General features: G+C 39.9%; 1 protein-coding gene across 1 annotated transcript in view; it reads right to left on the reverse strand.

Moving 5' to 3' along the window:
• Positions 1-15,826, reverse strand: part of slc8a4b (solute carrier family 8 member 4b) — a 71,337-nt gene that overhangs the window by 15,093 nt on the left and 40,418 nt on the right. The gene's annotated exons all lie outside the window — the stretch shown is intronic.

Raw genomic sequence — 15,826 nt, forward strand, 5'->3', positions numbered from 1 at the left:
CCTGGACCATAGAAACAACTTCTGATTCATAGAAACCATCCCTGGGAGCGGTAACAACCCCTGGACCATAGAAACAACTACTCCTGAACCATATAAATCATCCCTGGACCATATAAACAACTCCTGAATCATAGAAACAACTTCTGAAACATAAATCATCCCTGTGCCAGAGAAACTACTCTTGGACAATAAAAACAACTCCTGGACCATAGAAACAACTCCCGAACCATATAAATTATTCTTGGTCTATAGAAACAACTCCTAGACCAAAGAAACAACTCCTGAACCATATGAATTATCCCTGGGCTATAGAAACAACCCCTGGACCATAGAATCTACTCTTGGACCATAGAAATCATCCCTGGGCCATAAAAACAACTCCTGGACCATAGAAACAACTTCTGAACCATAGAAACCATCCCTGGGAGCGGTAATAACCCCTGGACCATGGAAACAACTCCTGAACCATAGAAATCATCCCTGGGCCATATAAACAACTCCTGAACCATATAATAATCCCTGGTCTATAGAAATAACCCCTGGACCAAAGAAACATCTCCTGAACCATATAAATCATCCCTGGTCTAAAGAAACAACCCCTGGACCATAGAAACAACTCCTGAACCATAGAAACCATCCCTGGGCTATAGTAACAACCCCTGGACCATAGAAACAACTTCTGAACTATATAAATCATCTCTGGTATATAGAAACAACCCCTGGACCATAGAAACAACTGAACCATAGAAATCATCCCTGGGACATAGAAACAACTCATGGATCATATAAACAACTTCTGAACCATAGAAACCATCCCTGGGCTATAGAAACATCCCCTGGACCATAGAAACCACTCTTAGACCATAAAAACTACTCCTGGGCTGTAGAAACAACTCCTGAACCATATAAATCATCCCTGGGCCGGAGAAACTACTCTTGGACCATAGAAACAACTCTTGAACCATAGAAACCATCCCTGGTCTATAGTAAAAACCCCTGGACCATAGAAACACCTCATGAACCATATAAATTATCCCTGGTCTATAGAAACAACCCCTGGACCATAGAAACAACTCCCGAACCATAGGAATCATCCCTGGGCCATAGAAACAACCCCTGGACCATAGAAACTACTCTTGGACCATAACAACTACTCCTGGGCTATAGAAACAACCCCTGGACCATGTAAACTACTCTTGGACCATAAAAACTACTCCTGGGCTATAGAAACAACCCCTGGACCAGAAATTATGTGATGGTTTGTGTTGACCCCAGTCAGTCAAGGCAGGCAACTTTAGCCCTTTTCAAAGGAAGTCATTTCTTTCCACTGTCACCAGTGCACTGCTCAGGACGAGAGATTGTTACACTGAAGATTTAACTCAATCTGCTTCATCATAAAATTCTGTATAAAAATGTTTTATAAATAGATTGAAATGGCTGTAATTGGATTTAAATCTGGATCTGTTGTGAACTGAATTGGATTTATCATTTAGACTTGTTTTTGAACAATTTAGCCACAAATAGTTTAAACGAAAGGAGCTGAAATGTTAACGCCCAGGGAGAAGGTTGTCAAAGCATCACGACCTCAGAAGAAAATCAGACGAGGAAAATGTGGAGTTATCCTAATTGATATTGTCATCATCTGTCACTATTCAATGATAATATTGCAGTTTCTTATTTTTTTAATATTGTACAGCGTTGATATAGATTGAATATGCCAAGAAAAGTGGGTACTGTAAAAGAACAAGTGAACTCAAAACAAAGGGAAAAATATTCTTGAAAAAAATGTTTTTTACCTTGAATTTAAATAGAACCACCAAGTTTTCTAACGACAGTGATGTTTGTTATCAGCCATACTGCAGAGCTACTGTTACATGTGGGAGGGTATTTCGCAGCTAAAATGTTTGTTCCTTTGCGTAATGAATTTGTGTAAGTGAAGAACATGTGTGACGATGATAGAGTTATTTCATCCATCTCTGTCTGCCAAGCAGAAAGAAGAGACTCCACTTCCACCTGGATGTTTTAAAATACACCTCACTGTCTGCCATGTTGACTCTAATGCTTCAGATAAACATTAATTGAACAGAAAAAACCAGCGAGACCAAGAGCCGGCAATGAGAATGGAGGAGAAAGGATTGTGGAAGAGAGTCGGAGGGGTAGAGGGGTCGAAACGCATTGTTGTCATTGGTGAGCTGTCTCAGCAGAGCTGAACAGAATCAACAGGATTTACTATTTTCAGCATCGTATCGGCCTCAGAAGCCAAATCTCAATGGTGCTGGAAAAGAAAATTTGACAATGTATTAAGTCAGAAGCTGCACAAAAAGAAAAAAAAACAACCGAACAAACAAAAACAGCTCTACATGCAACAGAACACAGGAGGATGACAAACAGCGCTTTTATACGGCATATATTCTGGATATTCACCAGTATACATATATACTGAGATTTTATTAAAGCAAATAAAGATAATTATGGAAATTGGGGGCAGGCAGAGCTTCTAGTTTACGCATCCTCCAGGAGCAATTTGGGATCAGTTGGCCTATCCAAGGCCAGTGGGGAAGCCAAATTCAGATAAACAACAATTGTTTTGGGCAGGCAGACACTGATTGCTGTCTGCCTTCAAGTTCTGCTGGTGCACTCAATGGCAAATCCAAACAGCCAGATATGTGGATCCATGATCGTTAGCATTCTCCAAGGTCAAAGCCTTCATTCTGGCAAGTTCCAGGAGCCGCAAGTGGCCTACAATTCTCAAAAATCGTGTCCAGCTTGTGGTTGAGCTCGTTAAGCATATGAGTCTGAGAGCTCGAGGCATGAATTAATCCTTCACGTAATGCTGGCAGCTTTACCGTGGCCGAAAATGCTGCTTCCTAATTTGTCGATATCCAAGGTATCCACCGATTCGAAAAAGCAGAAACCCTGTTATCATAAATACAATAATGTACATGTCTTCTACGTCCTCTATGGACAGCACAGATAGGCACATCATCATCCACTGCCCCCAGGAATCTATGACGTGCACAGCTGCGTGCGTCTGTTCAGGGCATGAGGGCTCTCCGTGTTGTCTGGTAGAAATTTTTTTTATCAATTGCGTTGAGGGACCAGCTGACCAAATCCATAATAATTTTTGATTCAGAAGATGTGTAAAGAGGCTCTGAGGTTGACAGGACAAGAGAGCAAAAGAAGCAGGAGAGAAGGTGAGAGCGACCATCTTCGTCAAGAGCGAAAGAGAGAATGACAAAGAAATTCTGAAATTAGCAACAACAACAAAAAAATAATAATAATACACTTAAGACAGCAGAAAAAAATGTTGAAATTGGCCATAAAAAAGTAGCTGAAAAAATGCTCAACTTTGCAGATAGAGGTTGAAAGGATCTAAAACGTTGAAAATATTCAAAAGAATCGCAAAAGGTAAAATTAGAAGAGAAAAAGTTAAACTTAGCAGAAACATACCTAAAAGATAGCTGAAAACAATCAAAAAAGCCTAAATTAGCAGAAAGAAGCTAAAACGAGCTGAAATTAGTACAATGAAGCTGAAAAAAAGCTGAAACAGAACAAAAGCTGAAATGAGCAGATGAAGGTTTTAAACGGCAACAAAGAGTTCGGATGTGAAGAGAGCTCTATTCATTTTAAATGAGAAAAACATGGCAGAAAAAGCTAAATATTTCTAAAAGTATAAATTGCACAAACGCCAAAAGTCATAGAAGGAATGTCCTGAACGAGCTGGACGTTTTGATTTATGAACAGCTGAAATGGCAAAAAAACTGCAGAACGAGTTGCGTGCTGAAAAATGTACAAACGGATCTCAACTAGAAAAGTCACGGCGACGAACTTCCACGTGTTTCAAAGTACATGTAGTAATTAGTCTTTTCGGTCACCTTTCCAACTAAAAGCATCACAGCAGACAGTAAGAGGATTAGATTCAAACTCTGGATTTAGCTCTGAACATCTGCCGCAAACATCAGCGTGGTCCGATGCAGTTTCACTCCCCGTTATTTTTAATTTCAAAAAAAGTTATTTATTCTTAGCTATGGGCTGAAAGATTGCAAGAATTCATAATGTAAACCTGAAATATGAGGAGGTACTGTAGATGGACAGATTGGAGACTGTTGGGGAAAAACAGCAGCAAGCTTGTGTCCAATTCCGTTTATGGCAACTAGAGTTTTATTGTTGTAGAAAGACATAAATAAAGAAATGAGCTGGGAATATTGTTGTGAATCCAGTTAGCTTTATGTCTCTTGAACAAATATTTTACTCTTTCACCCAGAAATGATTCGGTGAATACATTTTATTTGTTGTCTCAAAATAAGTCATCTACACAAAATATGCAAAAGACTGCTCTTGACTTTAGGTTAACATTAAATTGATAGTTTTCTAGTGCCGTTAACCTTTTTGTAATTTATTCAAAATCTACATTTGTTAACAAGAAACAAAAAGCCGTTTTATTTTCTCTCTGTAAACACAACTTGTTATATTTAAATAAAAACACTTTTTGTTGATAAAATTTCATTTTTATTCATGTCCTAGCTACCTTCTTTTTAAATATTGGACTTGCTTGAAACTACAGAAGACTAATGGCAACCAAGTGTTTGACTTTAGCTAAACATTAGCCTAATATGCTAGTTAGCTTGTGCTAATAAACTCTGCTTTTTTTTTGGTTGTGATTTCATTGAAAGCTACTTTCATTGGCAATGCATTAAAGCCCTAAAAAGGTACTTTTATGATAATAAAGATGCTATTTATTCAAAACTCTTTTAGCTACATTCATGTTTTAAAATAAGCTAGTTATTTAAAAAAGGCTGATAAAACCCAACTTTAACCTTAGCTTAGCATTAGCTTGACTTGCCAGTTAGCTTATGCTAATAAACTCTGGCTCAAAGTTATAATTTTGTCCAAATCTACTATCAATAACTAAAAAAGAGGCATGTCTTGTCTGGACTACTTGTAATATTACAAAACTTTAATTGAAAAAAGTTTGTATTTATTTATTTATAAACCTTAAGCAACTTTATTTTCAAATAATGGACAAGCTTGAAAATAAAATGACTGCTGCCAACCAAGATTTTAACATTAGACCAATTTGCTTGTTGACTAGCGCTAATAAATAAACCCCGTTAATAAATGCTAAAGTAAGATTTTGTTGAACAAAATTTTACCTTTTGCATTGCGTTAGCTTAATTTGGCATTTAGCCAGTGCTAATGCTAATGGTACTCAAAATCTACTTTTGTTAGCATGACGGTAGATACTTGCAGATGTCAAATTTTGTACAAAATAGAGTAAAATGAAGACTACTTTTATGATCAAAATGCTAAATTCATTATTATGAGGTTTTTTTTTTAAATGGGCTGCAAAAAACAGTTACATTAGCTTAGCATTAGCATAATTTGCTAGTTACCGTGTGCCTAAAATAGTGTTTGTCATAAAAATCTACCTTCATTAGCATAAAATACATGCTTTTGTCTACCTCTAAACATAAACTCCTTTAACATTTCACAATAGTGTGAACTGTAAATTCACAAGTACATTATGTGTGCTACAAGTATAGCGACCATAAAAATAACTAGTGTGATGGAATGACGGTGAAAGAGAAAAAATGTGCAAAAATAACAGAAACTTTGTGTTTAGAAATGTGTAAAATACACAAACGGAGGAGGACAAGGAAAAGAGTGAAGAAAGATGCCTGAAGAGGAATATGAGTAATGCTTCGTCTGCTGAGATCATTTCGCTCAGTAAACACGGAGCTCAGTACAACAACGTATACACATCTTTGTGAGGACATACACAGAAACAATTTGTTCAGCGTTATCCTTAAACCACAAACACCACAATTATCCACGCTGCCTGAAACCTCAGTATATACTGATTGTTTCACTCAGTCCAAAACCTAATGAGACCAAACTGTCCTAACTTTGCCTCACGTGGTCCCCAACAGCTGAACGCACAAAAACACGCAGTGACATCACTGCACATGCAGCACAAACACAGTTACGCAACACAACAACACATATCATGTAAACTCGGAGAGTGAACACGAAAGGTTTAACTGGCAGCCAACCTGACATGGGTTCACGCCTCATGTGTGAATCGGGAAAAAAAATACACGCCTGCATTCAAACAGTTCAACTCAATGGAAACAGCACAAGAACATGTTCCCACACTACACCTGGAGTACTTGATTTGAAAGCAAAACTAATTCAATTCAGTTCATTTAGAAAGCGCCAAGTCCCAACAGAAGTCATCTCAGGGCGCTGAACAGAAACATCCACACATAAAAATAATAATTTTACATTATTTATCTGAGGAGCAGACTGCTTTGAGTTTAACTCCATCACAGAACTGTCATCCTGAGCAAGCATGAAGGCGACGGTGGAAAGGAAAAACTCCCTCATGAGGATGTATCTGTAAGATGGAGCTAGGTTGTTGAGGGCTTTGTATGATAGAAGTAAGATTTTGAATTACATTCTGGACTTAACGGAGCCAGTGGAGAGAAGCAAAAACTGGAGAGATATGATCTCTCCTACTAACTCCAGTTAAGACTCTGGCAGCAGCATTTTGGATCAACTGAAACCATTTCAAAGAAGACACAAAGTTTGTTTTCTCAGTCATCCAGGTATATAACAACAAAAAAGGTTGAATCATGTCATCTGGACTTCGTTTTTTTGTTAAAAAGAAACATTTCGCCCCTCATCCAAGAGGCTTCGTCGGTCTGAGGCCTAGCCATCTGGTATTACCCAGAAGCCACCCTGACTCTTGTGTTTCAAGACTTTCAAACTTTGTGTTTTTGAAACCATTAGTGAAAAGGCCAGACTTCAGGGGTATCTGAGGCAGGCTTGAAACACAAGAGTCAGGGTGGCTTCTGGGTTATACCAGATGGCTAGGCCTCAGACCGACGAAGCCTCTTGGATGAGGGGCGAAACGTTTCTTTTTAACAAAAAAACGAAGTCCAGATGACATGATTCAACCTTTTTTGTTGTCATTTCAAAGAAGATTTTGGACACCCAGATAATAAACCATTGCAATAGTCCAGTCTAGACGTGACAAATGCATGAACCCGTTTTTCTTCATCATTTTTAGATAAGATGTTTCTAATTTTAGTGATATTACGCCGGTGGAAGAAGGAGATTCTAGTAACGTTTTGACATATCCTGATTAAAAATTACACAAAGGTTTTTAACATTAGAACTGGAGGCCAGAATAATTAAGTAATGCACATACATACAAATACACTTGCATATATTGGATTATATATATCCAAATAATGGGATTCTTGGGTAAAACTCAGGATCAACACCAGTCCAAGAACCGTCAGCAGAACAGCTACAGTAAGTGTTAGCTGTTACAGGATGTGAGGGGCCATTTTCCTACTTGTGTGGACATCCTCGAGACCTTTTCTGCCAGGAAATAAAGAAAGAGCCTTGAGGTTCTGGTGTGAACTTTGTCCAGCAGAGTAGAATTTTTAGTTCTTCAACTGCTGTATCTGAAACTATATATGATGTAAGAGGTGGCACCCCGTGCAAATGGCTGACAAGATCCTTTTTATTCCACTTTTATAGATGCCTTGAAAAATAATGTGCCGATCGCTTACTGCTCTTCCAGGAATTATTCCGATTTACTGGATCTAACAGATAATCTCCACACTACTGCTGAGGGATTATGTCACAGCTGATCTCAGGATCCAAACTGGACATAGAGACAGAATGACTACGGTGGCACAGTTGGTAGAGCTGCCACCTCTCAGCGAAATGGTCGCCGGATTGAATCCCGGCCGGGGCGCCATTCTGGGTGGAGTTTACACGTTCTCTCCGTGCATGCGTAGGTTTCCTCCGGTACTCCAGTTTCCTCCCACAGACCAAAAACATGCATGTTAGGCTGATTGGTAACTCTAAATTGTCCCTAGGTGTGAGTGAGAGAGTGAATGGTTGTTTGTCTCCTTTCTATGCGTCTCTGTGATGGACTGAGACCCGTCCAGGGTGTCCCCCACTTCTCGCACATTGACAGCTGGACATGGGCACCAGTGACCCAAAAAGGAAGAAGCAGGTAAAAAATGGATGGATGGAAGTGATTAAACTGAGAGAGCTCAAAAGTCCATCTTCTAAAGTGGGTCCACTCTTTTAGCGCATCGTTTAGCGTTTGTTTAGCATATATCTTAGATCCTTTTCTTTTTATACTTTATATTTTTGCTATCTTTGGGTGTAACTGGGACCACAAGTACCGTATTTTCCGGCGTATAAGTCACAGTTTTTAGCATAGATTTGTCAGTCCTGCGACTTATACGCCGAAGCGACTTATATAATTTTTTTTCCATATTCATAACGCAATTTTTGACTGAGGCTTTAAATTTAAAAAGCAATGCAACAGCGAGTCCTCCCGTGTGCGCTCGCTTCACTCAGCTGGTGCAGGCGGAGGAACGCTGGAGATCTAGCAGCTCCGGCTGCGTTGGATGGATGGCGCCACACCACCCAGGCGAAATGAAGCTGTTTTGACCATTGAATAAACTCGACGGGTTAGGGGAGACGCATTATAAATGCGACTTATACGCTGAAGAGACTTATACGACAGAAAATACGGTATACAATTTCGTTCCACCTACCACATGTGATGCAAATGACAATAAAGAACCTCGAACCTCTATGACCTTTGAGCTCTAGTCATAAGACCAATGTGGTTTTTAAGGAAGTTTGATCCTTGTACTGATAGAAAAGAAGATGGATGGCATGTAGGGTTAGAACATTTTGGGATTTTTCAAAGTGGGAAACTTTGTATGGGAATTCAAGAGACCTAACCAGAATTTATGGAAATACGTAGAACCATCTACTGTATACATTTTCTTTACCAGCTTCTTTTACACACAAACATTATTTCCCTTCCACATTTTTCACCTTACTTTCCGTCTTATATTCTCTCCATTTCTACAGTACCTGATTCCATTTTGACATCTGCTCCCTGGAAAGTTCCCATGTCAGAAACTTTGAGGCTTCGGTCTGTCAACACACCGACGCAAAACAGACACACTGGTTCACTGAACACAGAAAATCCACCGACATAAATAGGAAAAAAGAAAGGAAAACATTGAGTAAAGGCGAGTTTTAATTAAAACATTCCAGATAGAATCTTTAAGTTGCTTTAATAGATGCGTTTTGTCCTGGCAGCTTGATTGACTCTAGTTTGCAGAGACTCATTGATTTGATTAGTTTGAATCGCATTGCATTACCTAATGGACAAAACCTCTTCTCATATCATGGTCTCCATCTCCTCTCGTTCCCTTCTGGCTCCAGTTCTGATTTGCAGCCACCGGGTAATGTTGTCTTTGTTTGGCAGGAAGAAACGGCACGATTTGTTTATCAGTCCGAGCATCTCAGAGCTGCAGGAGCTCACGGGTCATTTTCTTGAGTTCGATGGATTTATGGACACGCTTCACTTTAAAAAAATCAGTTTAAAGTGCAGAACTTGACCTAATAAAACTTAAAGAGGGAGCCAACAGATGGGCCTATAACTCAACCTCAGATGTTTCTATATTAAGAATACTAATTGTGTATTTTAGTGACAAATTACTTCAGTCATGGTAGTTGTATGACAGGTTTTAGTGGCTCTACAATCTTTGGTCCAAATATATGTCCAGTGGTCAACAACTGCCTCAAAATGGTGTTTAACTTCCAAATAAATGCAACAGTTTCTGCTTTTTTAAAATAAACAGAACACCTTTAGTTTGTTTGCTGCTCCTTTGATGGACGGGACAGTTTAGTCCACTTCTTGACTTTCTTTGTTTGCAGACGATAATGTTTTTGCCTCATTGGAGTCGACACAATTCAAGATGGCTGCCATGGCAAACTGGCCGTATGGCAAACACAAAAATGGCTGTGGGTTCTGTCAGTTTTGAGAAATATTGAGCCTACATTTGGTGTGGTAGCAGCTGTGCATCTTTCCCAAGATGTAATCATTGAATGAAAACATCTACTACTAACTAACTGATTAGCTCATTATAGAATGAGCTGATTTAAAATTTTAAACCTTTAATTTAAGTCTGATGTGATGTTACAATCCAGAAACGTCTGAGTACGCAGGCTGTATTTGTCCAATACTTTTCATGTATACTCATGTTCCCCTCTTCTTCTTCTACTTCTTGTTGTTCTTTTTCTTCTTCTACTACTTCTTGTTGTTCTTGTTCTTCATATTCTTTTACTTGTTATTGTTCTTTTGGTTCCTGATCAGGGAGAACTACAATACAACAAGCTCATCATGTAAATATTTTATTTTAAGCTTGTCCTGATCACTTTTTTTTAACACTGTTGTGTTAACTTATTGTGTAAATAAAGTTTTGTTTAAAAAAAAGTGTGGTTCTTGTTCTTCTTCTTTTATTCTTCTTGTTTTTGTTCATGTTCTTGTTCTTCTTATTCTTGTTTTTCTTGTTCTTCTTCTACTACTTCTTCTTGTTCTCACTCCTTTTTTAAAGTTTGTCCTTATCACCTTTTTTAACACTGTTGTGTTAACTTGTTGTGTAAATAAAGTTTTGTAAATATCTCAAAAATCTCTTCTTTCTTCTACTTCTTGTTGTTCTTGCTGTTCTTGTTCTTCTACTTCTTGCTGTTGTTATTCTTTATCTTCTTGTTGTTATTGTTGTTCTACTTCTTGTTGTTCTTCAGGGAGAACTACAATACAACAAGCTCCTCATGTAAATATTTTATTTTAAGCTTGTCCTGATCACCTGTTTTAACATTGTTGTGTTAACTTATTGTGTAAATAAAGTTTTGATGAAAATCAAAATCTTGTTCTTCTACTTCTTTTTGTTGTTGTTTTTTTTCTTCTTCTACTACTACTTTTTGTTGTTGTTCTTGTGCTTCTTGTTCTTGTGCTTCTTGTTCTTGTTCCTTCTGTTCTGCTTCTTCTTTTTTGTTTTCTTCTTTTTCCAGCTGGTCATTCTTCAGGAGTCACCACAGTGAGTCATCCTCCTCCAATTTACTCTGTTCTCTCTTTCCTCACTCCAACTAGTGTCATGTCTTCTCTGCTTCTATTCCTCTTTGTGGTCTTCATCCAATCACAACTTCTGGTAGCACCCTGCTTGTCAACAGCACCGGTGGTGGTCTTTGTCAACGAGGACCTTGACTGATCCAGGTTGGACAAACTCGCATGTTTATTTTGGCTAAAGTGTTTCATGTCGGATGCCTATCCAGGTGCAACCCTCACCATTTACCTGGGCTTTGGAGAGAAACACTGGGTTGTGCCCCCTAGGGGTCGGGTTCTTGTATTTCTGACAGTTTGTGGGAACAAACTTACCTGCAGCTTCGCTTTGGATCAAAACCAATTTTTAAAACAAACATTTCAACTAGTTTAAACTCTCTGAAATCAGTGCTGAAACTGTCGGCAGCCAAAAAAAACAAAAACAAAAAAAAAAAAACAGGCTGCTTTGCACATCTGTTAACACAGCTCGCTCAAGTAAAATAAGGCCTAATCCAAAATAACAGCACAAATCTTGCACAGGTGCGCCTCTGTCTCATATCGCAGCGCACCTGACGCCAATCTAGAGCCGAAAGCTCAACGGTTGTTCTGCTAAACCTCCCGATAAGTGCAGAGAGCCGCAGTCGCTTTTGGAGTTGGCCTAAATATTTCCAAACATCTTTCTGAATGTTTGTCGCACAGCTCTTCTCATCTGAGCAGAAGCAATGCAAACACCAGAGTTGGAGGGAGGCCATCACAGAGAGAGATAAAAGGCTCGTACGGGGAAACGTATTCCCGCTCTTAATGATATGATGGAGCTCATAATGAGGAAGCGCACAACAAACACACATTTTGTCACCCACGTACACACTCCTGCTAAGTGGTCTCCAGCTGTGAAGTAATAAAAGGTGAAGGGCTGATGTGCGTGGGAGGACGGAGATGGATGGTCGGGGAGATCTGAGGACGAGGAGCGACGGATGAAACGTGGCGACGCGAGAGGTTTGGAGACGATAAGAGAGGAAGGAACCGAGAGCAGAATATGAAGGCAGGGAGGAATAAAAACAACTGGTAAAAGAACAGACATGGAAAGTGGAGTTTCCACTGCCTCACAAACAGGAAATTAATCTTGGAACAAGTGGCCCTTAAAAAGCTTCCACAACACCCTCTCTGGCCTGGGATCCCCCAGGAGGAGCTGAGGAGAGGACCTGCTGCCTCCGTAACTAAAGATAAGCGACTAAAGGCTGTGGCTGGGTGGTTAGAGCAGTCGTCCTCCAATGCGAGAGTTGGGGGTTTGATTCCACCAGCAGTCACATGCCGACGTGCCCCTGGGCAAGACACTGAACCACTCATTGCCTCCGATGTGTGTCCCATTAGTGTATGAATGTGATACAGCTCTGATTATTCTCTGTATAGATCTAGTAGAGTGCTGTATGAATGGGTAATGAGGCACAGATTGTTGTAAAGAGCTTTGAGTGTCTCGATAAGATAGAAAGGTGCTGTACAGTCCAAACAATGGATGAAGATGGATGGAGGAAAAGTTGTTGTTTTTCCGGCTGCCTCTTTCTGCAAGTTTCCCCATTGAAAGCTAAAGTGCCATGAAAGAGTTGGCGATTGTTTCGCGACGAACGCCCTTCCTGTTGCAACCTGGGATCAAACTAGGCCTGTCACGATAACAAATTTTGCTGGGCGATTAATTGTCCCAGAAATTATTGCGATTAACGATAATATTGTATGAAATTATTGTCAAATTTAAGAAGAAATGTTGGTTAATTTTTGAGTGTAGTACGTTTTTTGACCACCGGATGGCAGTATAAGACCGTTTGAACCAAAGGATGGATAGTGAGGGAGTGAGCAGCGTGTCTCTTTAAGAAAAATGGGAGGGAGACCCCTTGACGTGACATGAGCTGTCTCTCTTTCCTGTTTTTTGGTTCTCAAAATGGTGGACGCTCGGTGCGGTTGGAGCTCTTTAGCATAGAATTTTTCACACAAAGCTTTTAATAAAAAAATCAGTAAACAAGTTCTCAGCTTCTTTTTGCAGAGAAAAACAACTTTTTACACGAAGGCACAGGTTTCAACCATGAATTTTGGAGCTTCGACAAGACGGAGGTTATTTCCCCGAGGTTGGCCTGTTAGCTTAGCTGCTTTTAACGATCCAAATTTGCGATTTTGGGTCGTTAAAATAGATTTTAAAGAGAAAGGGAGGGGTCAGTGAAGAGCACCGGAGTTGAACCTTTTGTCATCCAGTGTCTTCAGTAGAAAGAGAGAGACACGAAGAAACGATAAAGCCTATTAAAGAAAATGAGGTTGATAATTTTCATCTATCGTGCGATTGATTGATTTATTGTTTATCGTGACAGGTCTAGCTCAAACCTGTAGCCTCAGGGTTACTGCAGCACCAACCACTGAGCTAAGGGAGCAGAAGGTGCCAGTGATCAAATAAGAAATGAAAAGGAGAGAATGAAAAAACAAGAGGTACACAGATGTCCCCCGTTGCTGAGAGATATGAATAGTGAATGTTTTTAGTTTTTGAGATGCGTGTTTTTCTGGGCTGGAATTGAACAGGGAATGAAGTAAACCTTAATGGTTTTGGTGCGAGATATTCAAGTGGGTAGAAGTTAAACTGTGTTGAAGAAGAGAGGAACCGGTAGATTTTCTTTCCTTGTCCGAGGAAGCGCAGCGTGAAGAATTCTGGCGAGCGGAGGGAGTAATTTTATCCACCACCAGGTGCAACGGTGGAGTCAGAAGGTGGCCAATGGTGGCCTTGGTTACCATAGATTAATCTTCAGCCACCCTGATCATTTGAGGAAACTATACCTTTAACAATATAAAAACTAGAAAGCATAGTTTCCCCAAATGACCAGGGTGGCATGTTTACATATATATATATATATATATATATATATATATATATATATATATATATATATATATATATATGTATAGTAGTGGCCATATTGGATTTTGACATGGCAAACCAAATTTTCGAGGGTGACCGTTCTTAAGCTTAGATGCAGCCGCACACCTAAATGGACGTCGGTACCTCGCCTTTGTCCCATGTGATCCAGAACACAAGACAGATGGGTGTGCATTTTAAAGTCCCCACTTCGCTCAGTGACAACACTCACAGAGAAACAAAACGATGGCACAGAGGAAGAGTTAATATAGTCAAAAAGAAGTTGGACCTCAAATATCCAGCAGAGAAGGTTCATTAAAAAACAAACTAACGAGCCCACGCACACATTCAAGTGACACCAGAGCAGAATTCAACACAATAAGACGACACGCTCTAACACACTCTCGTTTCTCCGCCGATCGCCGCCTCCCTCCTCTTCGCGTCTCATTCAATCAGTCTCATGTGCGTGAACGAGGCCCGCGATATTCAGCGACGGAAAACCGAACACGTGACTCTTCACCGGGACGGGATCCGCACACGTTGTTTCTGTTCCCATCGTGGAAAATACATTCCCCTGATTTGATTACACTTTGAGGAGGATGAGAACAGAAAATGTCTGTGTGGCTATGTGTCCTAATTGGAAATGCTGCCTCCTTCCATGTTTATTTTTATTTTTTATCTCTGCTGTGACACTTGAAGGGGTCCTCTGAGGAACAGGAAGCACTTATCAGTGCTCCTACAGGAGCAAATGAAAAAGAAACAGAAGAAGAAAGGAGGGATGGTTTTAGAGGAAATACAGTGACAAGGAAGTGGATTGGTCTGAGAGTTCTGATTCCACACATCAAACATGTCTTAGTCGTACTTTTACATGACAATTTGCTTTTATTTACTGATATGAGGCTATTTTTCAAAATGACCTCCAGAGTAAAAGCAGCGTTTTGTTTATAGGATCTTGTTTTGTCTCAGAAGCGACAGAGAAATTCAACAGATTCTGGAGAGGATTTGAGTTATGAATGGACGGATTACCGTTGACCTCATCTGCATTAATTTGGGCGTTGCTCCGGTCTGTTGTGGTGAAAAGAGCTGAGCAGATTTACTGGTCTGTTAACGTTCCAACCCTCACCTATGAAGTTTATGGATCAGTACCAAAAGAAAGAGAGCCTGGACTCCACCTTAGGAACAAACGAGGGCAAATTTTTAACTCTCGGTTTTCTCGTTGATCCGTGATCGAGGTGTGGGGTCATCGAGTCCAGGAGAGAAACCCAGACATCCTTGTTTCCAGTTACACTCTCCTGCTCCTACAGGGGCATTCCAACATGTTCTCATCAAAAGAGGATCCCACCACAGAGTTCTGGTTTTACTTCCAAGTGGGCCATTCCCAGATGACGGAGCTCCTCACCTGATTTTTAAGGCAAAGCCCGGCCTGCCAACGAAGGAAGCTCAATTCGACCGGTTTGAGCCGGGATTTCTTTCTTTCTGTCATGATCTAAAACTCATGACCAAAGGTGAGGGTTATAACCAGTAAATCCAGCCCTTTTTCTTTTGACTTAACTTGTTCTTCACCACAACCGACCGATTCAACACCCGCATTACTGAGGACGAGGCCCGATTCGTCTATCCATTTCCCGTCCTACCATCATACTTGATGAATCCGACTGAGGCATACACTCAAGCAATTTTTAAATAAAAAACATTAACGCTGAGTTACAAAAAAAAAAAGATTCAATCAAAAACATTAGCTTGGAGGTTAATGTAACTAAAATTCAAACTTGTGTTGGTAAACGAGGATTATTTTACCGACACAAAATCCATCACAATGTTTGAATGAAAACAAACGACTCGTTATTGTTGGCATAAAAAACCTGACGCTGCTGATTTTACAAGGGATGCACGATATTATCAGCATGGTATCGGTATCGGCCGATATTAGCCGATAAAGTTAAATATCGGACATCAGCCATTCCATCAAAATAACTCACCAATATAAAAGGTGCTGTTTTTGT

This window comes from Nematolebias whitei, chromosome 1 (genome assembly GCF_014905685.2).
Source record: "Nematolebias whitei isolate Nwh7 chromosome 1, NemWhi1, whole genome shotgun sequence".
Taxonomy (NCBI): Eukaryota; Metazoa; Chordata; class Actinopteri; order Cyprinodontiformes; family Rivulidae; genus Nematolebias; species Nematolebias whitei.